Source organism: Schistocerca piceifrons, chromosome 3 (assembly GCF_021461385.2).
Source record: "Schistocerca piceifrons isolate TAMUIC-IGC-003096 chromosome 3, iqSchPice1.1, whole genome shotgun sequence".
NCBI lineage: Eukaryota > Metazoa > Arthropoda > Insecta > Orthoptera > Acrididae > Schistocerca > Schistocerca piceifrons.
In genome coordinates, this window is record NC_060140.1 from 246,746,469 (window position 1) to 246,772,030 (window position 25,562).

The 25,562-nt window shown below is 42.4% G+C and overlaps 1 pseudogene; it reads right to left on the minus strand.

Moving 5' to 3' along the window:
- Positions 1 to 11,669: 11,669 nt before the first annotated feature.
- LOC124790449 lies at positions 11,670 to 11,787 on the minus strand (annotated as a pseudogene).
- Positions 11,788 to 25,562: the final 13,775 nt, after the last annotated feature.

Here is a 25,562-nt window from a genome sequence, read left to right on the forward strand (position 1 = left end):
ACGAACTATTGTGAGGAATGAACAATCAGCTGAGCACAATCACTGGATTGACAGTAAATCGAAGAAGGGCGACAATACCGAGGAACCGTAGAATGCCATTACTTGCAATCTTAACATCAAAACTGGTGACCGTACAGTAGGCAAATAAAATCAGATATCTCTGAAGCAAATCGATGCTTGATGGAAGAAGCAAAAAGGACAAGAGATACAGACTAGCACAGGAAAAGCAGACAGTCTTCGCCAAAGGAAATCTTCCATAGGTGTTAATGTGTGAAAGAAATTTCCAAAAATGAACGTCTAGAGCAAGCGCTGTATAGATGGGTATCCTGAACTGTGAGAAAACCGGAAAGGAGAGAACTGAAAGTTTGACGTGAGGATTTAAAGAAGACTAATAAAAATTAGGTGTTCTGATAAGAAATGAGGAGGTCTTCTGCAATATTGGAGAAGGAGTGGAAGGGATAGAATCATAGAACATACAGTATTGCATCAAGGAAGAAGTTCCTTGGTGCTGGAGTGATTTACATAAATCACAAATTACAGAGACGAGACACAGATTAGAATAAATACCACAAATAATTGAGGGAGATGGTCGTGGGCAATATTCTGGGATGATGAGATTGGAGCAGGAGAGAATATCGCGGTGGTCCTCATCAAATCACTTACAAGACTGATCATCAAAAAATGTAAAATGTGATATATCGTTAGACTACTTTTGGCACGAACATTCTCAGAACATTAATACTTATCCTCTGCGTGACCTGTAACGATCCAATTTTAGAGTATCCTCTCTTCGTAACGCCTTCAAGCTGATAAATCAAACCTCAAAGAACACGTGCTATATTTTTTTGTGTCTTCACTGTCTCTTTAATGATATCTCCTCAGATTATCGGGAAAGAAATAGAATCATCACAGCAACGATTAGACAAGTTTACCACACGCCTTCTTCAGATATCTCTATTCCTTCTGCATCTTCCAGATGGTAAGGATCTGACTGACGAGCAATAACTAAAAAGGGTTGAACGTGGGTGTTGTAAGCTACCCTCCTCCACGAACAAATGGAGGAGTACCTACAGCATTGCAAATTATCAAAAATGTTCAAATGGCTCTGAGCACTATGGGACATAACATTCATGTTCATCAGTCCCCTAGAACTTAGAACTAATTAAACCTAACTAACCTAAGAACATCACACAACACCCAGTCATCACGACGCAGAGAAAAGCCCTGACCCCGCCTGGAATCGAACCCAGGAACCCGGGCGCGGGAAGCGAGAACTCTACCGCACGACCACGAGCTGCGGACTGCGAATTATCACTCTGTCGTCTAGTTTTCACTGCAGTTATATTTATTTCAACAAGTTGATTTATGATTTACAGGACATAAGGCTTCTTATATTAACTGTTCAACGATAATCTTGGAAACAGTATTTACCGGCTGTGGCTTAATTTTGTTTCATAATCAGACTTGTTTCCTACTTCTCCCACTAGAGAAAAGGCAGTAATGTTACATTTATGTTGGTAGTCCTTTTAATTATGCATATAGTTCCAATTTCCTCTTCAGATGTTTCAATTTGCTCACAGGATTTCTAGGGAACAATGAACGTAAACGAAGAAAACGGTATTGTTTTGCAATTTCAATTTCGCTCACGTAAGTCACGCAAAAACAAGCCCCGACTGTACTTTCGGTATGTGTAAAAATTGCTATAATGTTTTCTTTGTGGTCTTTTCGTGACCTGTACTTCTTGTATTTCCAAAATTCTGTAATCCAGTTTATTCTTAGTGAAGCAATCAATCTTAAACTTGACGAATACTTTGATTTTTGAGCCGCTGACGTAAGAGACACAGTACAACAAGTGAAATAGTTCCTAACCTTTCCATTGAGAACCAAAGTCAACTACAGTCCAAAACAAAATTCGGTAATTTAACCGGAATGTCCATGGATTCGAAGTTAAGTCGTCGTATACTACAGCAAAGTATTCCAGTCCTATAATTCAGTATGTATAAGTCTTTAAAGTTACCGCCGTTGATTGGGATTTAATTATTTTACTTGCAATTAACATTTAAAGCAATTTCGGATTGTGAATTATTTTTATATTAAAATGAAAAGAAAGATAACGTTGAAAGAAACTGGGTCCTCTTTCATTAAATGACTGACTTAATTCTGAATTTTTACGTAAGTTAATGCAATTTGTTCTGAAAGTAGCAACTGCCCACAGTTTTGTCTTGGAGAGCAAATCTCATAGTAAAATTTGTTAGTGATCGTGAATTTAAATATGTATCCTTGTGGAAATTAGTATTACGTTGATTATGGGACTTCGTCATATTAAAATGATTGCAGGTTGTATAGTATTTCACAAACAAAAAATTACGGCGCATGAAATGGCGCACGTGAACTATAATAACCAAAACAAATGCTTCCGTATTTAAGAAAACACACAAAATTATGAATCTGTATAAGAAGGACAGGTTTGTAAATGAAATATGGTTAATTTTTGACAGTATATTTTAATGAAATAAAAGTCAACTTACACTGTTCCACGCAGCAAACATTTGATGTCTAATACTTAAAACAAAAAGTCCTCTACCTGAAGCGCTCGATTTTGCACCCACTTGATATTCTGATTACTAATAACAGTTGTAATAGCAAATAATTAGTTAACAGTCCAAGGAAGATCTCCTTTGGCCATTTCATCAAATTCGCAGAATTAAATGTGTAACTTGAATCAAGGTTAAAGTCAAGCACAATGGCAAAAAGGTAAAGAGCAAAAAGAAAAGAGGAAAAGAGCAAAATGCAAGAGCGCGATGCCCTTGTTTCACTGCTGTATAAACTAATTACACATTATGACCTTTGTATGATTATCGATACATTATCCAGATGTATCTAGCACAGCTATATTACTTTGGGGGAATTTCGTGTAAAAGTTTGTGATGTTACGAGTCTACAGGGAATGGCTGGTTTCTAAGATCGGTTTAGTTGATGTCAGTAGCTCGAAGAAACAAGACAATTCAATAACAACGAAATTATTGTCATAAACTTCTGAAATATTATTTTTCACCTGAAGGTTGTCTGGTTGGGTTTAGAATAAGTTTCCCTTGGTTTTACTACTGATATCGTCAGTTGGGTTAGTTTACCTCAGTTAATTGTTTCTGTAAACGTAAATGCTGCCAATGATCGGTCTTGCCACTGTGGCTGCAGAAGACCAAGTGATTCAATGCAAGCCTAACGTCGCCAGGAACTATCAACAGCGTTATAATATTCATAATCTTTTAAATGTCTTGATTGCAAAGATTTGTAATGAAATACCGCTTTGGGCCATGTGTTAGATATCTTCAGAAATTAGAATGAATTCTGTAATAACTTTTTTCTTGAACATTTTGCTAAAAATCGGATTAGATATAAACTGTCAGAAGACAAATAGGTTTTACACGTGCTTAATAATAAAGAAAGTGCTTAGTTACTTAGAACTAAGAATATTTGAAAGAACTTTATTTCTAAATGAATCTTCTTTTAATTTCTTTTCATAATTATTTGTACATTATGCAAGCATAAGCGAACTGTAGTATAGCATTGTACCTTATATGTAACCTGTTGAAGCATGCACGGCAACTTTGACTCATGTTATTTTTACATGGTTATGAACTGTTGCAATACTGCAGAACGAGAGATATATTGTGTTTATGTTATAATTTTTCTCCTTAGTTATTCACTCTCTGAACGTCGTAGATGGTAGTGCTACTTCTGTTGTAGATTACGAAGACGACTGTTGTACTGCCGAGACCGATGATTCTGTCCAAAAAGCTTTACGATCACGAAAATTAAATAAAAACTTACCAACGGCATGTGATCGCTCTCTAAATTGCCACCTTACGTCCAGTTCCACTCATTACTATATCGATTGCTTAGAAACGCAACCACTAAGTCCAGGGTAATGGAAACTTTTGCCTTTTCATATCCGGGTCCTTGTCTTGTAGTATTAAGCTTGTTGCTCGTACATGACAAGATACCAATCTGTTTATTAATATGAGTTCTATTCAAGTATATAAACGGTAGCTCAAGAAGGAGCTGATAGTATGTATTTAGAACCACAGTGCACTTCGAAACATTGACATGTGTAAGCTAATATCAGAAATGGATATCATACAAAAACATTGTTAAAATTGTAAGTCAAAATGAGAATCAAGCCTTGACCCTTCGCATCTGTTATCCAAGATGCACTTTCTGACTTGCAAAAACCTTCCATTTTGAAGCTATTTTTTTGTAAGGTTAATCTTACGTTATGGGTTATAGAATGCATACTAAATGAGAATGCTTCTCTTCATTACATCTTCAAACTGTCTAGATGCAGCTATAAACAGAGTACGTAATTTAACGAAAATTTTTTGTACCAATAGTATAACAGCTACCTAACAAATGGTTTCAAATTTTTATTCTGCAGTATTTCGGACCATAAGAGGACACTGGGTGCGGTGAACTTCATTATAGCACATCCTCAAGGGTAGACTGATCGTGGAGTATTGACAGATTTGAAAAATACAAGATGTATGTAGAAATAAAAACAGTAAAGTAAATTTATGACGTAACCATTATTTACTGTAGAATCAGTTATGAATGTGTGGCTCAATAGTTACATTGACTACAGGAATCGACATAATGATTCCCAGCTCATTCTGGAAGTTGATTAGTGAAAAACGAAGTGATAATGCAGCATAATGTGTAACTGCTTCTCAAATGACAGAGTAACAGTACTTGTGGATGAAGTGGGAGAATACGAGAGAAAATCCTTGAGATAGGTTATCACACGTAATTGTGTCTGTAAACGTAAATATTTGGCTCTGTGACTGCAGAAAACCAAGTGATTCGCTGCGAGAAACGTGAGTTCCAATCAGTATACTCATTGCTGGCTGATTTCCTGCTAATATAAATTTTGTTCGAGAGATTCAGCACACACTGTACAGTACATTCCAGGAGCCGTCACTATATCCTCCATGTCACATTGTTTGCTATCTTCTTTAGCACTTTCTAAGCTTATTGTTTAGTTTTACCGTTTATTGAGTATCGACGGTAATGCAGCAACAGTGGTTGCAGTATCCAGCAGTACAAAATTATCTCTGGCTGTTAACGATGGGATGTGCATTATTATTGCTGTCGTGTCGTGCGCGCTATGGACGTGTATGTTTGAGTCGGATCATTTGGTTGGGAACGATCTTTAGAAACAGACGCGTTTAGATTTATGGGTTTCGATATAATCGGAATAAAACTACATCAGTCTAGACAATTCGTTGAGTCTAATGCGCCGCGTTTTTATTGTCTCTGAAGTTTCATTGCGAAAGAGTTTGTTATGTGATGTGTCTTAGGAGATTTTTCTGAATGAAAAAGTAATGTGAACTCGTTTTTTTGAAGAAGGAGTAGTTCCAAAAGTATGTAATATATTTCGTGATCCGTCATTAATTGTTATGAATTAAATAATGTATAGTTCGTTCTACAATACGTTATTGAAGGAATGCATACGAGTGGCCGAATGGAGAAACGGATGTGGGAGGCAGTAAGGTACTACCGTCGGTAATACGTTCGTGGGAGTGTTACAAAGCGCTGCCATGTGACCTAGTGGATGTGTTCTAGGCAGACACATCATGCCGTGCTTGAACTCCCACGGCCGGCCGGAGTGGCCGAGCGGTTCTAGGCGCTACAGTCTGGAACCGCGCGACAGCTCCGGTCGCAGATTCGAATCCTGCCTCAGGCATGGATGTGTGTGATGTTCTTAGGTTAGTTAGGTTTAAGTAGTTCTAAGTTCTAGGGGACTGATGACCTCAGAAGTTAAGTCCCATAGTGCTCAGAGCCATTTGGACAATTTTTTGAACTCTCACACTCGTTTACGTTCCGTGACCTGTATACGAAATCACCTTACAAACAGTACGTATGGTTCTTCCATTGTTTGCACTTCTCTGACGGGCTTCACACTCGCGATATGTTTCGTGAGAACTCGCAAATGGAATTCCAAAGGGGAGACCTCCGGATATCAGTAGCGCTGTGTGACTTGACCGTCTAACCCGGTTCATACAAAGAGTACGATGTTGTGTTGCCATCGCACAGCCACTCCAAAGTCGTCTGAAGCACCGTCATGAAGTAGTGGCAATGTGGTTAGTTTTTGATGTCTTTCCTTTCGTGAGAAACCGCTGGTGAAACAATGAAACTGTAAAGTATTGTTCAACATTTCTTGAATGCGAAGCCTATTGTTGCAAGAGATATTCCTAAATAGTTTTCTGCACTCATGGGTAAATGAGCTGCTGTGTTGGAAAGACAATACTCGCAACGGTACGAAGATTTCAACCAGTCACAAATTAGATGAAGTCCGACAGAAAAGCGATCGTAGTATGGGCAAAACGTGCGATACCAGCGGATGTGATCACAACCAAGCAGTTGGTGTCTGACGCATGAGAAACTTCACCACTCCGCCGTACAGGCATTGGTCTTCGTATGTGCTAACCTGAAAAAGCTGTACCATGTGTAACTTGATTCCGGGGAAAGTATCTCTGTCGGGTTCATCCGCTGCATGAACAACATATTGATGTCAGGTTTCGTAGTGTACACTCGTGGACTGTAACAGTGAATACGGAGACCAGAGTGCTGCGAATCTGTCCCAATATAATGCCTGACGATCAATGAGCCGACATATGAGCCAGAACCACCTCTCCACTGCTAGTTAAAAAAGCGACCACTCCACACGAGTGCCTCTAAGCACCACGACTGACAGGACACAGAGGCTGTTCGTTCGAAGCAAAGAAAGGGGTCCTTTGAACTGATGAGTCAAGATACTTTGCAGTACACGTCATTTAAGAAGCTGGTGGAGATGTTAACATATGATGTTAGTGTGGTGTCACTGCCAGACACCACACTTGCTAGGTGATAGCCTTTAAATCGGCCGCGGTCCGTTAGTATACGTCGGACCAGCGTGTCGCCACTGTCAGTGATTGCAGACCGAGCGCCGCCACACGGCAGGACTTCCTAGCACTCGCCCAGTTGTACAGCCGACTTTTCTAGCGATGGTTCACTGACAAATTACGCTCTCATTTGCCGAGACGATAGTTAGCAAAGCCTTCAGCTATGTCATTCGCTACGACCTAGCAAGGCGCCATTATCATTTGCTATTTATCTTGTAATGCATGTACCGTCAGACCGATGTTCATCAATTATGGATTAAAGTTAGGTATTCCAGCAGCTTCGTACTTTTCTTGCTAGTACAATTACTTTACCTGTTCCAGACCTCACGCCAGCCTGCGTGAGCTTATACGCGTGCATTTCGGCTATCTCCTAGTGGCTTGGCTGTCTTGCCAAGTCACAACAGTTAGGTTTATACGGAACAACATGAGGCTCCTGACAGGTCTGGCACTGTGTCTTCGATAAGAGATGCAAGAAACTACTCTACAGTTATGTACATCTAGAGCAACCGGCAGGCAGCCAGTTTGTTCAGTAAGAAAGTGATACCCCATCACTCCCGATGTGTGTCAGAATGATTCGATCAATACTACATGGACAGGAGGGAGTTTGTGTACCTCGACCCCATCACTCCAATCCTTTCATCCCAAGATCACCTTGCGTTATGACTTTTTGACCAATTTTGGGATGTTAACCGCCGAGGTTTATCCGTTTTGGACTCTGCTCTAGTCAGTGTCCGGGTGTTACAAACGGTGTTTAAACAGTCGTGGATGAGGATGGCTCTCCAGCGCTTTTGGACTGTTGTGGAGTCCATGTCTCATTCAATGTCAGGAGACGGCACCGACGTCATCAGAATGAAGAGGCGTTCTACGCGCTACAGATATGAGTCTCGAATTCATTTACTTATTACTAAAGTAACGTCTTAGGGTTCGAATACTGTAAAGATACTTTCCCACCCTTCCCTCATCCGAGCTCCTTCTCCGCCTCTAATTATTCCCGTTGAGAAGACGCAAAATCCTTCTCTTCTTCTCTTTAAGTATTGTAGAACGTGCCCCTAATGACTTTGTCCATTCCTGCAGGCACATAATTTCGCCATATTTCCATCCTGCGGCTCAGGGCCGCTCACGGTGTGCCAAACGTCAAGCGTGCAGAGTGTGGAGGACGGCCTGAGACAGGCTTTGCACGGTGCTACTCGGAAGTAACAGGAACACCACGAAATTTCGTTGAGTATCGCGGTGAGCTATTTTTTGGTCTGCCCAGCTCTCTTCAGGTCGGCGGAACGCTGGTCTCAGCGCGGCTTGCCCTTCGATGATTGTTCGTGGTATGAAGAACGTTCACACGTCCAGTGGCTGTTTGCGAAAAGAGAAGCTGTGTAGCTGCCTATGGTCACAAGCCTTTACAAATGAATAGGAGGGACAGAAGAGAGGGGTCAGAATTATAAGTATATATTATGTAGTTACAGAACGTCCGGAATCCTTTGAGGACCTCTCATTTTAAGTGCGCCTGATGGCACACTACCCACAGTAAGCCACTGCAAGGTAAAGAAACATTTTTTTTCTCCTTTGATGGGGATGCGTTTAAAAAGAAAATCGCTTTGAGGAACGGACACGTTATGAGAAGCACAGTCAGTTCCCTAAGCTAACTAGAGCTAAACGAAGCGTGAGGTTCAAAGAATGACAAGGATAGTTCCTGTCCGTTTTGAGGGCACTACCAACCAATCTTACATTTGTTTTCGAGCTGTTTTTCAGACCGATTGTGTTCATCCGTGCATTTGCAGTGCAGTTTCCGTTAAAATGTTCGTGGGAGTCTTACAAAGCGCTCCCATGTGACCTAGTGGATGTGTTCTAGGCAGACACATCATGCTGTGCTTGAACTCCCACGGAAACTACACTTCTTTAAACTTCTTTAACAACAAAGCCCTCCAGGACTTCTACATTGCTTTCCTCAGCTGAAGATCCACATCTCTATCATGAGGATGCCAAAGAACTACAGTATTTCGATCAACATTTGTGTGTGAAAGGCGTTATGTCGGTTATGAAACTAAATAAGTCACTATTACGGGGCAATTTGAGTACGAAAATCTGGAAAATAGTCTGTCTGTCCTATGCCGACAGTTTGTACCAGATAAAAATCATATTATGTCTTCAGCACGCCGAGAATAATTAAATAATATTGGAAGTTAGTTTTGTTTTAGACCTATATTGTCGATAAATGTGAAATAGAGAACTAAGTTTTATGCAGTGCGACTGCATTGCCATTTAACATGTGGCGCTTTCGTAGTTTCCCTTCTCCCCCCTCTTCACACGCAGACAGTATGGCGTGGTGATGGAGGAAATGTGCCAGCCAGGCTTAGGACTATTGCATTCATGCCAGGGCACGGCATGTGAGCCGAATTACTGGCCACACCTGCCATATTTACCATTATGGAAGCACAGACACTTCAGGTCAAATACGTAAGTCAAAACTGATTCCTTGGAATGATGCGAGTGTACTCAAACGAGTCTTAAGTATTGTGAAATCGACCAGTAACTGGAGCTATTTTATAAGTACGCATATTTTTAAACTTTTATGTGACGTCTCACGCAAAACAGTTTTCAGCAAGGAGCGAGAACCCGTCTGTAATTAACTTCTCATCCAGTGCCAATGCGTTGACCGATTTCGATGAAACTTCTCACAGTTCAGAGCGTAGTCGAACGTCGCAAAATACTTGCGTACCAGTACATTGTCACAGATAGTTCCTTAGTAAGGGGAACCGTTTCGTTTCTTTCTTGTGAGCTCTTGTATCTCTAGCTACTCTGCTACGGAGAACGACTTCAGGTGCTCAATGTGAATGTAATAATACTCTGTAGCAGTGTTAACGTCCTCGTGGAAATCGTGATTGTGCATAAAATCTTCACGGTTTTCAAGCCGTGTCAATTTGAATAAAATTCTCGAGCTTTCCATGGCCCTCTCCGTCATCGTCGTCAGGAGTAAAACCACTGACAGTCAATTGTTTTACTCCTGGCGATGATGGTGGAGACGGCCATCGAAAGCTCGAGAATTTAATTCGAATCGACGTGGCTTGGAAACAGAGAAGATTTTATTCCGACATGCCGCCGCGAAAGATTCCGAGGGCATAAATATGGATTCTATTGGTTACCATTTGATAACGTGTTCTGTGTTTATGTGTTGTGGGTGACCTTCGCCGACGTAGCTCTTACACTGCTAAATGAGCACTAGAGAATCAGAAGTAATACTCGTTTTCACACTTTCGTTTTATACCGCTCTCACAAGTTGATTTATAAACATAGAAATTACCCTTTCAGGATCGTTACATTAAGAATCATTTTTAAAGGAGCTACAATTTTTTAATTCTTCAAATCATAGGAATTTGACAGAAGGCGTCCTTTGTAAAGGGAACTATGTGATCTATCTTTTTTCTACGAACATGCATTACGTAATTGGTAGGGTAGCCGAGTGACGGGTGTTCACACTATGATTTTTATTATAGACAGCCTCTTCCGAGGAGAGCGTAATCTGTTTCTGTACACCACTGATAAACAACGCTGCCAAGGGTGGAAAATATGGTGCATATATTTTTCTGTTCGTCGAGAGCTATAATAGCTTCGTCCTACTTCCACAGTGTTTGAAGTTCATTTTTTTCGAAGATTTATATTGGAACAAAGAAAAAAAGAAAGCGTGACCGTGTTAGGCTGTTGGCTGCGCCGCTACCCGATCTGGAATATCTCATGGAGGTCCTTTATTGTTTTTCCTTTCCCTCGCCAGGGCGCTCTCCAGTAGCATAAACGTTAGTATAGGGTACACAAATCAAAAGCATCTCTCAAAAAACAAAAATACGGGCCCTCTGGAAGACGAGGAGCAGGAGGAGCAGGAGGAGGAGGAGGAGGAGGGAATTTTTTATTTGTGCACTCCTCCTAACAGGGCTCATCATCACTCGCCTTGTTGTGGATCCCGGTAAACAGCGGCCGGGTGAATAGGTGCAGACGGAAGCTCCTTAAGAGCTATAACAGTTTGCTCAGGCGACGCAAATCGCTCGCCGCCCCGGCTGCAGTGGGCGAGGCTGCTCTGTTGTAAATATACAACGCGGAGGCAGGCAGGGCCAGGCGTCGTCGGGGTACAGCCAAGTGCCTCCTGCACCAAACGGCCGCGGTCCGCGATGCAGCGCCAGAACTGGCGCTTAATACACTGCTGGCCATTAAAATTACAAAGAACTTAAAACTGGCGTGAAGAGTGTTCCAGTACGCAAATGATAAACATTTCAGCACAGCTGCTCGAAGACAATAACATTAACGCCATTTCTATATACTGTGCGAAACTGCTCCCTTCCAAGTTTCTGACTCTTCCATTTGTATTCTTAAGTTCTGAGCGTATAGTGCGAGTGGATTCAGTGTCCTTCCCTTATTTCTACCTAAATCAATTTCAAGAACACAATTTTTTTTTGTTCATTGTTATTTCATCCCCCCAGATCCCATACTGGCGTGCCAATGGACATTAAAATTTTAAATGAAAAAGAAACAAGAAACAAATAGGGGAGATACATACTCACTCCGTCTTCAGACCACAAGTGGCCCATCGGGACCATCCGACCGCCGTGTCATCCTCAGTTAAGGACACGGATAGGAGGGGCGTGTGGTGAGCTCTCCCGGTCGTTATGATGGTATTCTTCACCGAAGCCGCTACTAATCGGCCGAGTAGCTCCTCAGTTGGAATCACGAGGCTGAGTGCACGCCGAAAACTGACAACAGCGCATGGCGGCCTGGATGGTCACCCATCCAAGTGCCGACCACGCCCAACAGCGCTTAACTCCGGTGATCTCACGGGAACTGGTGTAGCCACTGCGGCAAGGCCGTTGCCTCTGGGAGACACCTACACTGAATTAAAATTTTCTTGAGGAGGAAAATAAAATGGAAGTATTTAGACATACGAGAGATACAACCTCTAGGATTGATAGTTAAAAACATTATGAATAAAAGGTAAAACGAAACACAATAAGCGCACGTTTAGAAACATTTATAACCTGATGCCGAAACACTGATTTTAGAAAAGACACTTTCTTGTCGTTAAGAACCGGAAGGACCTGCCCTGGGATAGGGAGTCCATTGTGGGAGGTGGAAATGTTGAAGGTAGGAATGCGGTGGTATGACAATGGAGGACTGGCGAATAGCAGCGGTGGGCAGGAGTGGCTATTGGAACAGAAGAACGGGTGGTGTAGAGGGGGAATTGGTGAAGCTAATGACTGTTGGGAATGGGGGTGGGAGGGGGAGAAGGTGGCGCAAGAAAGTCAGATGGGAAAGAAAGTGGGGGGGGGGGGGGGGGTAAGGAAATGTGGGGACAGGAGGGAGAGAAAGCCCTGATGAGATTGAATGGGTGCGGTGGACTTATAGCTGGTAGGACAGGTAAATGTCGGGGTGGAGTTCATGATATGGAAGGGGAAGAGGGTTGAAGTTTCTTTGGGAGAGTACGAGGATGGTGTGTAGGTGAAGACTTGGTGGAATGTGCTGGTAAAGATGTAGCAGCGTATGAGAATTGGAAAGTTGAGGAGAAACGTTAGAATTATTCAAAAAATTGTTCGAAGCACTATGGGACTTAGCATCTGAGGTGATCAGTCCCCTAGACTTAGAAACTACTTAAACCTAACTAACCCAAGGACATCACACACATCCATGCCCGACGCAGGATTCGAACCTGCGACCGTAGCAGCAGCGCAGTTCCGGACTGAAGCGCCTAGAACCGCTCGGCCACAACGGCTGGCTAGAATTATTGGAGTCGAGTTTCTGGAAGGTGTAGGTTGTTCGGAGGTGTTCAGTGTGAGTAAGAAGAGATGAGAATTTGATAGGCTGGTAAAAGATTCTTGTCGAGGAAGATAAACGGATGCGGAAAGCAAGGCGGAAGGAATATCGTTCAAGGATCTGGAGGGATTTATAGAACTTGGGAGGGGCGGATATTTATATAACATTTGCATAGCAAAGGTTGGGGTGGGTCATGGATTTCTACACGTGAAGGACAGCAGAGGTACGTAGCCGCATGTTCGGCCGGTTGATAGTTTTAGTAGTTTTAGTCTATTGTGAAATCTCCATTGGATGATTATTAGGTGATGTTTTCCATGTTAGTGGCCGTTCAAGGTTAGTCCAACGTATTTTAGTGTGAAGAATATAACATTATTTGATATAAAAATACGTTTCTTCTCGAAAATGCTTTACGAGATGTTAAAGATGGCCACTCACTGACGGCTCGGTGGCAGAAAGCGTCGCGTAGAACTGTGTCGCCAAGCTACGTAATGGCTAGAGGTGGGCAACAAAGCCCGTATCTGTTGCAAATCGTAAGTGACTGAGCAGTCACAGTTTTCACGAAGAGTTATCAGTATTTGGCTGTGACTTCAGTCACAACTAGGTACCGCGCCATCTGATTTACAGCAACATACTACTATGGAAATAACATGTTATTCGGACTGTTCTGAACAACAGTATAAGTCATAAGTAACAACTAAAAGAACCATAACAACATGCAACGAAGTATCCCATGTGTCGACCGACTCTCGTACTTCGTTGTAAGAACCTTGTGCCTCGTGCTGTCGATGTGTAACCCATTATTCTCGAAGAATTCAAACACGAACTCGTAGCGTACTGACAACTTGTATTTCGTTCTCAACATCACTCTATTAATATTTTCACACTTGTTCTCTGTCAACTTCTAATTTAATTTTCATCATGCCATAACAGTTACCTGGTGAAATCCTTTGCGTTTTTCATTTTTTTAATCGTGTACATTATTTAAGATACGTTTTATGAATCTACCTTCTAGTTATAGATTTTATGATGAGAAGTGAGTTAAATGTAGGAAAGTGTATTTAAATATGGCGCGAACATAAATATTACGAGGTGCAGCGGGTTATTGTGTTTCAGAACATTTATTTGGCATTCACACTCGTTGGGTGCACCAATTCACTAGCAAACTATGATCTTTCTACATAACCTAGATCTCGGGCTACGCTGCAATTCACTCTGTTAACACAATACAGACTTCATGCGGGGTATAATATCAAACCTTAGCCCACTATATATATATATATAATATGCAATATATGTGATGTTATGTGATTTGGTACAGATATTCCGGTATCGTGACCATTTGTGCCCCGGCCTGCTCTGACTGCTACCGCCGCACATCCGGTGCTTCTGATTCACTGCTGGACTGTTGTTTATTCTTTGTGTTTTAGTGTCCCTGTTGACACATATCGATAACACAAATATAGCACTAGACTAATGTGGGACCTCTCTATGGACTGGACAGATAAAATTCCGGTATAAAAATCATTTTGTTTGTAACAGGAAACAAATCGACTCTTTCCGTCAACAATGGGCATCGCATGAATGACGAAATGAACAGTTTTCGTTTGTGCTGATTTCATCTACACAATGAAAAAACAAAACTTCATATATCTTCCGAAACACCAGAGGAAATGTTCCTGATAGCTCTTGGGAGAGTCGTTCATTACACTAGCTCTGAATATTAACAATATCACTTTTTGTCAGCTGGGTTACGGAAACGCTAACCTTTACAGGCGAGAGAACATGTCACTTCGGGTTGTGTTCACACATTTCACCTGGCCTCCAGATACACTTACCAGTGCCTGTTAGTTTTTATTATTTATTTGTGACTACTGACAGTGTAACCTCCACTGTGATAAGTAACAGCAAGAACTTTTTAACTTTGTTGAAATATAGAGGGATACACGCTGTGATTTCTGAAAAGGTGATGTAAAACAGTGAAAAATCACAACTGAAAATACTAGTTACCGAAAAGTATCATTGCCAAAAATCACTGTGTTCAGAAAGTCACAGATTACACCGTACCTACTGCTGGTCCTGAAAAGCGGATAGGAGACTCCAGTTAGTGAGATACAGATGCAGTTACAAAGGTCTGGACATGGAAGAGGCTACACTGGACCAGATAACCTGGCCAGTTGCAAGATGAGACGTAACTCAACATACTTCCGATCTAAAATGGATGTTCTCATTTTACTAATTAAGCATAAATTTCACAAGCAACAAAATGAAAATGAAAATTCTAAATAATGGAAAACAATAAAAATAAATATTACTACACTTATAGAATTAATGTATTTCAGACACAAACTGATTAAGAAATCCAACTGACAGCAATTAGTCATAGAGAAAAGATCTACAGATTTTTATGCTAAGATCAGGCTGTGGAATTTGGTTATTGTAAATTGCAGTATGGCCACTCATTGAGAACTAACGCAAAAATTGGAAGGAACGCGTCACTGTTTCACTAGTGAGGGATCGGACACAAATTCACTATTGGCCTATTAATCTGCACGTTTTTAGTTTTCACCATCCCTACTCGAACTTGATCATCGCGGCTAGGAAACAGCTGCTTGATGACACCCAACCTCCACACCAAGAGAGGCAAGTTATCCTCCTTGACCAGCACCTCAGCGCCAGTCTGCGGCCGCCATGCTCCTTCCGATGTCCATTATCTTGTTTGCTACAGCAGGGCTCAGGCACTCAGGGACAGCCTCCCCAAAGGGACTAAAAAAAATGTGTGTGAAATCTTATGGGACTTAACTGCTAAGGTCATCAGTCTCTAAGCTTACACACTACTTAACCTAAATTATCCTAAGGACAAACACACACACCCATGCCCGAGGGAGGACTCGAACTCCGCCAAAGGGACTGACTCACTATTTGTACACGTTGACACCTGCGCATCCTTTTGGCGGGAAACTCGAAGTTATGGGTGCAGGACAGTGGAAAGGCCAGTCGTGATTCACGAAATCGGTCTACAACAATCCAATTTCCAACAAAAGTTGAATTTTGGCGAACGTGTGCCCCAGACGATTCCTCTTGCTTGCACAGTCTTGCGTGGGTGGTTCAAATGGCTCTGAGCACTATGGGACTTAACTTCTGAGGTCATCAGTCCCCTAGAACCTAGAACTACTTAAACATAACTAACCTAAGGACATGACACACATCCATGCCCGAGGCAGGATTCGAACCTGCGACTGTAGCGGTCTCGCGGTTCCAGACTGTAGCGCCTAGAACCGCTCGGCTACTCCGGCGGCTCTTGCGTGGAATTAGTAGATTCCTGTCTGACAAAGTCCAATCAAATTCTGCGTCAGTCAGCTGAGGTGATTTGGATTCTCCAGTCTTTCCTTGCCTAAGATATCGGAGAAAAGATCTGCCCCCATAATAGGTTCTATTCTAACAGGCGTTTAGAAATCTGCGTCAGCCACTGGAAGAGCAAAAAGAGTGTTCCAGCCTTTTGGTGACGAAGAATGTGACCTGGACTCGTGCGGTTCCAGCTGCTCTTTCATACCTACACGAGAATTCGACTCCAACAGGACGATAATAACAGTGGATGGATTCTCGCCGATGCACGTCTCTGAAGACACACTGGCAGAGAAAGAGCTTTCCGTGGCTCTGCAGACGGACCCTGTAACTGTGCGTAACTACACGCAAACCCACCGCCGGCTACCTGGTGTAGCGCAGTCGGCATGTTCTCGGCGAAGAAGACCTCCTCCGACCAAAGCGCCCCTGGTCGTCACTGAAGCCATCACGCAGCACAGTTATTAATCCTTACTATAATCTCTGTCTGCTATTATAGTTAACAATTGCTCAATCCCAATAAATACCTATTTCAATAATAAAAAATAAATAAAAAAAGCCTGTGTACCTAAACAACAACTTACTGGTAAATTGTTTGCAACAGCACAAGTGATTTTAATGTGAGAATGATTAAGTTTAGAAGACATATCGACATTACAAGGATGCGAAACAGAAGTGGCAAGGCTGTTCTGTATGCTGTTGTTGTTGTTGTGGTCTTCAGCCCTGAGACTGGTTTGATGCAGCTCTCCATGCTACTCTATCCTGTGCAAGCTTCTTCATTTCCCAGTACCTACTGCAACCTACATTCTTCTGAATCTGCTTAGCGTATTCATCTCTTGGTCTCCCCCTATGATTTTTACCCTCCACGCTGCCCTCCAATACTAAATTGGTGATCCCTTGATGCCTCAGAACATGTCCTACCAACCGATCCCTTCTTCTGGTCAAGTTGTGCCACAAACTTCTCTTCTCCCCAATCCTATTCAATACTTCCTCATTAGTTATGTGATCTACCCATCTAATCTTCAGCATTCTTCTGTAGCACCACATTTCAAAAGCTTCTATTCTCTTCTTGTCCAAACTATTTACCGTCCATGTTTCACTTCCATACATGGCTACACTCCATACAAATACTTTCAGAAATAACTTCCTGACACTTACATCTATACTCGATGTTAACAAATTTCTCTTCTTGAGAAACGCTTTCCTTGCCATTGCCAGTCTACATTTTATATCCTCTCTACTTCGTCCATCATCAGTAATTTTGCTCCCCAAATAGCAAAACTCCTTTACTACTTTAAGTGTCTCATTTCCTAATCTAATACCCTCAGCATCACCCGACTTAACTCGACTACATTCAATTATCCTCGTTTTGCTTTTGTTGATGTTCATCTTATATCCTCCCTTCAAGACACCATCCATTCCGTTCAACTGCTCTTCCAAGTCCTTTGCTGTCTCTGACAGAATTACAATGTCATCGGCGAACCTCAAAGTTTTTATTTCTTCTCCATGGATTTTAATACCTACTCCAAATTTTTCTTTTGTTTCCTCTACTGCTTGCTCAATATAGAGATTGAATAACATCGGGGAGAGGCTAAAACCCTGTCTTACTCCCTTCCCAACCACTGCTTCCCTTTCATGCCCCTCGACTCTTATAACTGCCGTCTGGTTTCTGTACAAACTGTAAATAGCCTTTCGCTCCCTGTATTTTACCCCTGCCACCTTCAGAATTTGAAAGAGAGTATTCCAGTTAACGTTGACAAAAGCTTTCTCTAAGTCTACAAATGCTAGAAACGTAGGTTTGCCTTTCCTTAATCTTTCTTCTAGGATAAGTCGTAAGGTCAGTATTGCCTCACGTGTTCCAGTATTTCTACGGAATCCAAACTGATCTTCCCCGAGATCGGCTTCTACTAGTTTTTCCATTCGTCTGTAAAGGATTCGCGTTAGTACTTTGCAGCTGTGGCTTATTAAACTGATTGTTCGGTAATTTTCACATCTGTCAACACCTGGTTTCTTTGGGATTGGAATTATTATATTCTTCTTGAAGTCTGAGGGTATTTCGCCTGTTTCATAGATCTTGCTCACCAGATGGTAGAGTTTTGTCAGGACTGGCTCTCCCAAGGCCGTCAGTAGTTCCAATGGAATGTTGTCTACTCCGAGGGCCTTGTTTCGACTCAGGTCCTTCAGTGCTCTGTCAAACTCTTCACGCAGTATCGTATCTCCCATTTCATCTTCATCTACATCCTCTTCCATTGCCATAATATTGTCCTCAAGAACATCGCCCTTGTATAGACCCTCTATATACTCCTTCCACCTTTCTGCTTTCCCTTCTTTGCTTAGAACTGGGTTTCCATCTGAGCTTTTGATGTTCATACATGTGGTTCTCTTATCTCTATGCTATGCATAGGAAATTACCGTTTTCTGAGTTTCACTTTCAGTGTCTAGGCCATGCCCGTGGATATAAAAAAAAAGAGGCTCGCACTGTCTAACGGCACTATACAACATTTGACAACCATGTTAGCACCAAGGTATTGCAACTGTCACCCACGCTCCCCTTAATAGTGTGATGGGACAAGGAGCAGTTTCCAAGGTCACCAATCCGACTAAATCTTACTTCAGCTGACTTGTGTTGAGCTTTACCTTTGGTGTCTTACAAGCAAGGACTTTGCACTTGACAACGAAGTGATCACGGCAGATGCACAAGTAACACGGCTTAGTGTTTGTAACAAATGCCCGTCAACTGTCGATACGTCGCGCTTCAAACCCCAAGCATATAGTGATGGCATGCGGTTCTCTACAAATTTACATTTCTTCTCATCATCAGAATTACCCAGACGAGCACTGTCACATATCTCATTTGACTTCAGTTATTGGCATTTCCATGTGGATAGTTTGATGTGCTTTTCCTGAATCTGATAAACTCAGGGACCTGACATTTTGTCTACCGAAAATTCATCAGTTGATTTGGAGTGGTAACGTGAACTTAGACACCTCCCATTCAAGACGACGTGTGGTTAGCAAGCTAGCCAGAGTGGCTTCTGGAAGAATCACTTCATAAACCTCAGTTTTAAGAGTCTCTAGGGCTTTCAAATTCCTACATACATAATTAATGAAGGGTCTGTAATTGCTCACCGTGCCATGCTTGACACTAGGTAAGGCCAATAAATGCTCCGCATGCATTGCTGCACTTATTGTGGGATCATCGTATTTCTGCATGATACAGACACCCTCCACCTCCTGCCCCCCTACCCCTCCCTCCCCAGCAATCGTTATACTTGCTGGTGTGATTGGTCTTTTGCTTCACCTATCATAGGAGAACTGAGGTACTGAAATTTTTGCTCGTCACCACTCCAGTTATTGGTCGTAACGGGAATCGAAAAGGCGTCCATGTTCGACGATCACTTAAGACAGCCCCTTCAAAATTTAGCAGGTTAATACACGTTAACTTTAAAGAGGTGACATTGCCTGACGCACTCGATGATTTTATAGGCTGCAGGAGGTGAGTCTGCCCCTTCTTTAAACACTTGGTAGTGGATTCAAATGAAGTCACAGTAATTCTCGAATTTTGCGCTGTCCTTACTGTGATACAGGGATTCGTTACCAATTTACAGCCACGCCTGAGACACTGAAAATCAATCCGAATCCACAACAATCTTCTTAATTTTGCTTCCGGCATTTCAATACTAGGACTGTTTGTTACTTGCACAGAACTCCCTATGCGCCTGGGAGAGGCCTTTGCAACACCTCTGTGTTTAACGACTCTTACCCCCTCAAAATAATCCATTTTTGGAATGGGCAGATGGTTGCAGGAGGCCAACAGTTGCACTTACCATGCTGCAGTCATCGCAATAGGGCAGTCCGCACTTCAACCCCAGTGACGTCACGGACGCTGACAGCTCCTATGGTGCGGTGGTGCATCTACATCATACTTCGCAGAGTCACCTAAAGGCGTCTGGCACAGTGTTCCTCTGGTACTACTAAATGATTCTCCCTTTGCTGTTCCACACGCGAATGTCACGTGGGACGAAGACTGTCGGTAATCCGCTGTATTAGCTCTAATTTCTCGAATTTTCTCGTCGTGGTCGTTTTGCGAGTTTCAGCAGTAAAGCTCTCCGCAATGCACAGCGCCTCTCTTGTAACTGGAGATTGTTGAGCATCTCCTTAACGATCTCTGGCCGACTAAACGATTCCGTGACGAAACACGCTGCACATCGTTGGATCCCCTCTATCTCTTCTATCAGTCCTGCCTTTGAGGATCCCAGGTAGTTTAACAATACTCAAAAATCGATCGAATAAGTGTCTTTTTTGCCACTTACTTCATGGGTGAGTTACATTTCCTTAAGATTCTTCCTATGAATGACAGTCTGGCATATGGTTTGCTTATTATATGCTTCATGTGGTCATTCCGGATAGTTACTCCTACATATTTTACGGTAGATAGTGTTTCCAGAAATTTGTCATCAACAGTGTACAGTAGTGGATTTCCTTTGCTATCTATGCAGTATATTACATTTATTTACGTTCGGGGTCAACTGCCACAGCCTGTGTCATTCGTCAATCCGCTGCAATTCATTCTGCAAATCGAAACTGTCTTCTGGCGTTGTTGCTTTCTTATAGACAACCGTGTCATTTGCGAACAGTAACGAGTTTCCGACACTTCTTAGTAGATTATCTATATACATTATTAGCAGCAACGGTCCTATCACATTTCCTTGGGATATTGCGGGAATTATATTTACACGTGTCGATTCTGTTCGGTTCAGGGCGATGTGTCGAGTTCCATCTGCAGTCGCAAATCGGGTCCGATACTTGGTAACAATATCGAGAGCATCTCAATAGTTCTGTTTAGGGGAGCTTCACGAGAAATGGTACACCGTCAGAATATCTGTTACACTACACGTAAGGCCTACCTAGGCGACTTATCAGGAGTGACAGAGGGGATAAAACACTTAGATTCACTTTTATGACGTCAAAAAATACATTTATTTATTTGTTAATACTTTTGTCTTAGCTTGCAAGATGAGGGCTTTGAAGCCCTATCTTACATCTAGGCAGATCTCCTTAGTGAATTAATATTATAAAAAGGATAGTTCACGTGCAGCATATAATAATAATAATACACTCATACTCATAAATTAAGGATATCTGCAGAATGTGGTGTCACACAACGTGGTACAACACAAAACTAGCGCTAATAGAATAGGCACATATGGAACACACACGACACAGATCTGTAAGCCCACGGTACTGGTGATAAGTTGAATGGCTCTGAGCACTATGGGACTTAACATCTATGGTCATCAGTCCCCTTGAACTTAGAACTACTTAAACCTAACTAACCTAAGGACAGCACACAACACCCAGCCATCACGAGGCAGAGAAAATCCCTGACCCCGCCGGGAATCGAACCCGGGAACCCGGGCGTGGGAAGCGAGAACGCTACCGCACGACCACGAGATGCGGGCTGATAAGTTGAGAAAACCGTCCCGAAACACGTGTGCCTCTAAACGCCACTATTTCCTGCACACGTACACAGGCCGCACAACGGATTGGCGTACTCTGGATCAGATAGTCGAGCAGATGCTGGCGTATAGACTCCCATTCTAGCACCAGTGCCTGTCGGAGTTCCTGAAGTGTCTTAGAGGTTTGAAGACGTGCAGCGATACGTCGACCGAGAGCATCTCAGACGTGCTCGATGGGGCTTAGGTCTGGAGATCAGGAAGGCCTTTCCATTCGCCTGATATCTTCTGTTTCAAGGTACTCCTCCACGATGGCAGCTCGATGGGGCCGTGCGTTATCATCCATCAGGAGGAAGGTGGGACCCACTGCACCCCTGAGAAGGTGGAAATACTGGTACAAAATGACGTCTCGATACACCTGACCTGTTACACTTCCAGTGTAAAAGACATGCAGGGGTGTTAGTGCACCAATCATAATCCCATCCCCACACCATCAAACTACGACCACCATACAGGTCCATTTCAAGGACATTAAGGGGTTGGTATCTGGATCCTGGCTCACGCCAGATGAAAACCCGGCAAGAATCACTGTTCAGACTATGCGCGGACTCGTCTGTGAACATAACCTGGGACCACTTATCCAATGCCCATGTACTGTGTTCTTGACACCAGGCTTTACGGGCTCTCCTGTGACCATAGGTGAGTGGAATGCACCTTGCAGGTCTCCCAGCGAATAAACCACGTCTGGTCAGTCGTCTGTAGACTGTGTGTCCGGAGACAACTGTCCCAGTGGCTGCGGTAAGGTCCAGAGCAAGGCTACCTGCAATACTCCGTGGCCATCTGCGGGCAATGATGGTGAGATGTCGGTCTTCTTGTGGTGTAGTACACTGTGGACATCCCGTACTGTAACGTCTGTACACATTTCCTGTCTGTTGGAATCGTTGACATTACCTTGAGATCACACTTTGTGACACACAGAGGGCCCATGCTACGACCTGCTGTGTTTGACGTGCTCACCCTGATATTCTACCCCTCATACGTCATCAAGATGTGTCCTTTGAGCCATTTTCAAGACACAGTCACCATTAGCACGTCTGGAAACGTCTGCACACTTACTCGCTGCACCGGTACTCTGACATGCACCAACACACGCCTGCATATGTGAACTGCTGCCAGCACCACCGTGCGACGACCGCAGGTCTAGTGCACCGCATGGTCATACCCCGAGGTGATTTAAACCCGCAAACCGCCCACCAAAGCGTCGTTTCACCATGTATCAGCATTATCCTTAATTTATGAGCATGAGTGTATAATAACTTCAATATACCAACGATTATAGGGAAGTCAAGAAATTTTAGTGTTTTTAACAGTTTTAACCAATTTCCTGACTATTTTCTTCTTGAATATGAGTAACGTCAGCTAATATCTAGGGACCTCAAAAAGTAAGTGGCACATGGTATACCACTTTAAAATCATTACGTAAGAAGATTGGAACATTGTCAGAAAAGAGCACATATTCCAGGTGTCCTCCAATCACAGTTCTGGCGCTGTGAGACTTACGGGAGGGTTACAGTGTGAGAGTGAATAGCGCGTCAAATGGAAATGTATGCGGGAGAATACGATTCTTGTGGGCAAAATGTCTAAGTTGCACACATGCTCAGTGTGAAAATCTGGTGGTATACAAACCAAACACAACGTCGCGTCCAGCCACAGTGACTCCTGTCATATATGTTTGACCATGGTTCGCACAGACGTGGCGGATGCCGATCGGGAAGTTCATATCTTGCCCCATGCGGAGTCGGTATTTTCGACTAGCTGAATAAACATCTTCGGGGAAACAGACTGTCGAGTTATGAAGAGCCGTGCAGGATTCAGTTAAACTCACTTGCCTTGTCATAATAATGTGTAAGTTACTTTTCGAAGCCCCTCGTAGCAATGTATGGCGGATCGCATAAGGAATCAAACCTGGGGGGAATGACTCGTCAGAGGAAGAACGAAAAACAATTGGATCGGTTCGGACATGAGATGGGGGGAAGAAAACAAATAGATAGGAAAAACCAAACCACGCGTTGTGTTAATAATGTGGCGGAAATACTCCACTGATTCACAGCTGGACCGAAGGAGTACAGTATTTGATAACGTTCACTGGAATACACTCACTAAAATTCTGAAGGTAGCAGGGGTAAAATACATGGAGTGAAGGGTTATATACAATTTGTACCGACACCAAACGGCAGCCGGCCATTGTGGCCGTGCGGTTCTAGGCGCTTCAGTCTCGAACCGCACTGCTGTTACAGTCGCAGGTTCGAATCCCGCCTCCGGCATGGATGTGTGTGATGTCCCTTAGGTTAGTTAGGTTGAAGTAGTTCTAAGTCTAGGGGACTGATGACCTCAGATATTGAGTCCCATAGTGCTCAGAGCCATTTGAACCATTTTGAACCAGACGGCAGTTATAAGAGTCATAGGGTATGAAAGTGAAGCAGTGCTTGAGAAGGGATTGAGGCGTGGCTGTACATCCCCAATGTTATTCAGTCTAAGCGTCGAGCAACCTGTGAAGGAAATCAAGGAGAAATATGGAAAGAGAATTAAAGTTCAGGGAGAAGATATAAAAACTGAGGTTTGCTGACGATATTGTAATTGGAGATGGCAAAGCAATTGGAAGAGCCAGTGTCTTAAGAGGATAATACAAAATGACTAAAAAGAAAAACAAGGGTAACTGAATGTACTCGAGTAAATCAGGCGATACTGAAGGAATTAAATTTGAAAATTGGTCACTAAAAGTAGTAGATGAGTTTTGCTGTTGGGCAGAAAAATAATTTATGATGTCCGAAGTAGAAGGGATATAAAATGTAGACTGAAATGACAAGAAAAATGTTTCTGACGAAAATAAATTTGTTAACATCAAATATAAATTTAAAAGACAGGAAGTATTTTCAGGTATATGTCTGGAGTGTATTCTTGTACGGAAGTGAAACGTGGAAGACAAAGTGTTCAAACAAGAAGAGAAAGAAGCCCTTACAACGTTGTGATACAGAAGAATGCTGAAGATAGTTGCATAGATGCGTAACTAATGAGGAAGTATTGAACAGAATTGGGGATAATAATTATCAAAAAATAAATCATCCAAAGCAAAAGTCTTTATGAATGTTAATCGTGAAGAAGGTACCTGAAACAAAAGTTCTTGACGTTTGATGGGTGTAACTGAGATTGTTCCAAAATAACGTTGGCGTGAACTTAAATTCCTTTCCTTGCTGCGCTGCAGTTGATTCTTCCTGTAAATTTATTAAGTGATGACGGGCCCTGGCTCCCAATAACGTGAAAGGTGAAAGAGCGATACGGGTGTAGTCTGAATGTTGTTTATTTCATAACTTGATGTTACGCCACACATTGCAGCTCAGCATCTCAACTTGTATAGCCTTCTCGCGCGATTTCTCGCGTCTTCTATACACTAACCGACAGTTGGAAAATTGTAGATATAGTAATTTCGTTAATTACAATCAGAAAAATTGCCCACAATTATAGAAAATGTTATCATTAGGTGGTTACAATAGACGTACATGGAATAGGATACAAGGTCCAATACGTATTTATCGTTTCCATGGAAAGGTAAGTGAAATGATTCAAGTAAACAATGCTGATGACGTTGAGGCTACATTATCCCAAGTAATCATACCCTGCTTCCTGCTTCAAATACGAGCTCATTACTTTTTAATGTAGACGGAATTTCAGTTTATAGTCCAGTAGCCTCTATCGACATTTTGTTTATATTCTCAATTTAGTTTCGTATTGTGACATAAAGGAGTTACGAAGTAATTAAATTTCGTTATGCTAAACAATAGTACAACAAGTTGACAACATGACATACAGAGTTGTTACAGGTTTGCAACATCATAAAATACAATATAATCGGTGCTTTCTTGTTATCCAATTGTTTGTGAAAGAATAGTGGTATTTGCAATTAAACGAATAGACGACACATGTCCTTAACAATGGATGGAAGTACTATTAGCGAATACATCGATATGAAATTGTTGAAAATCACATT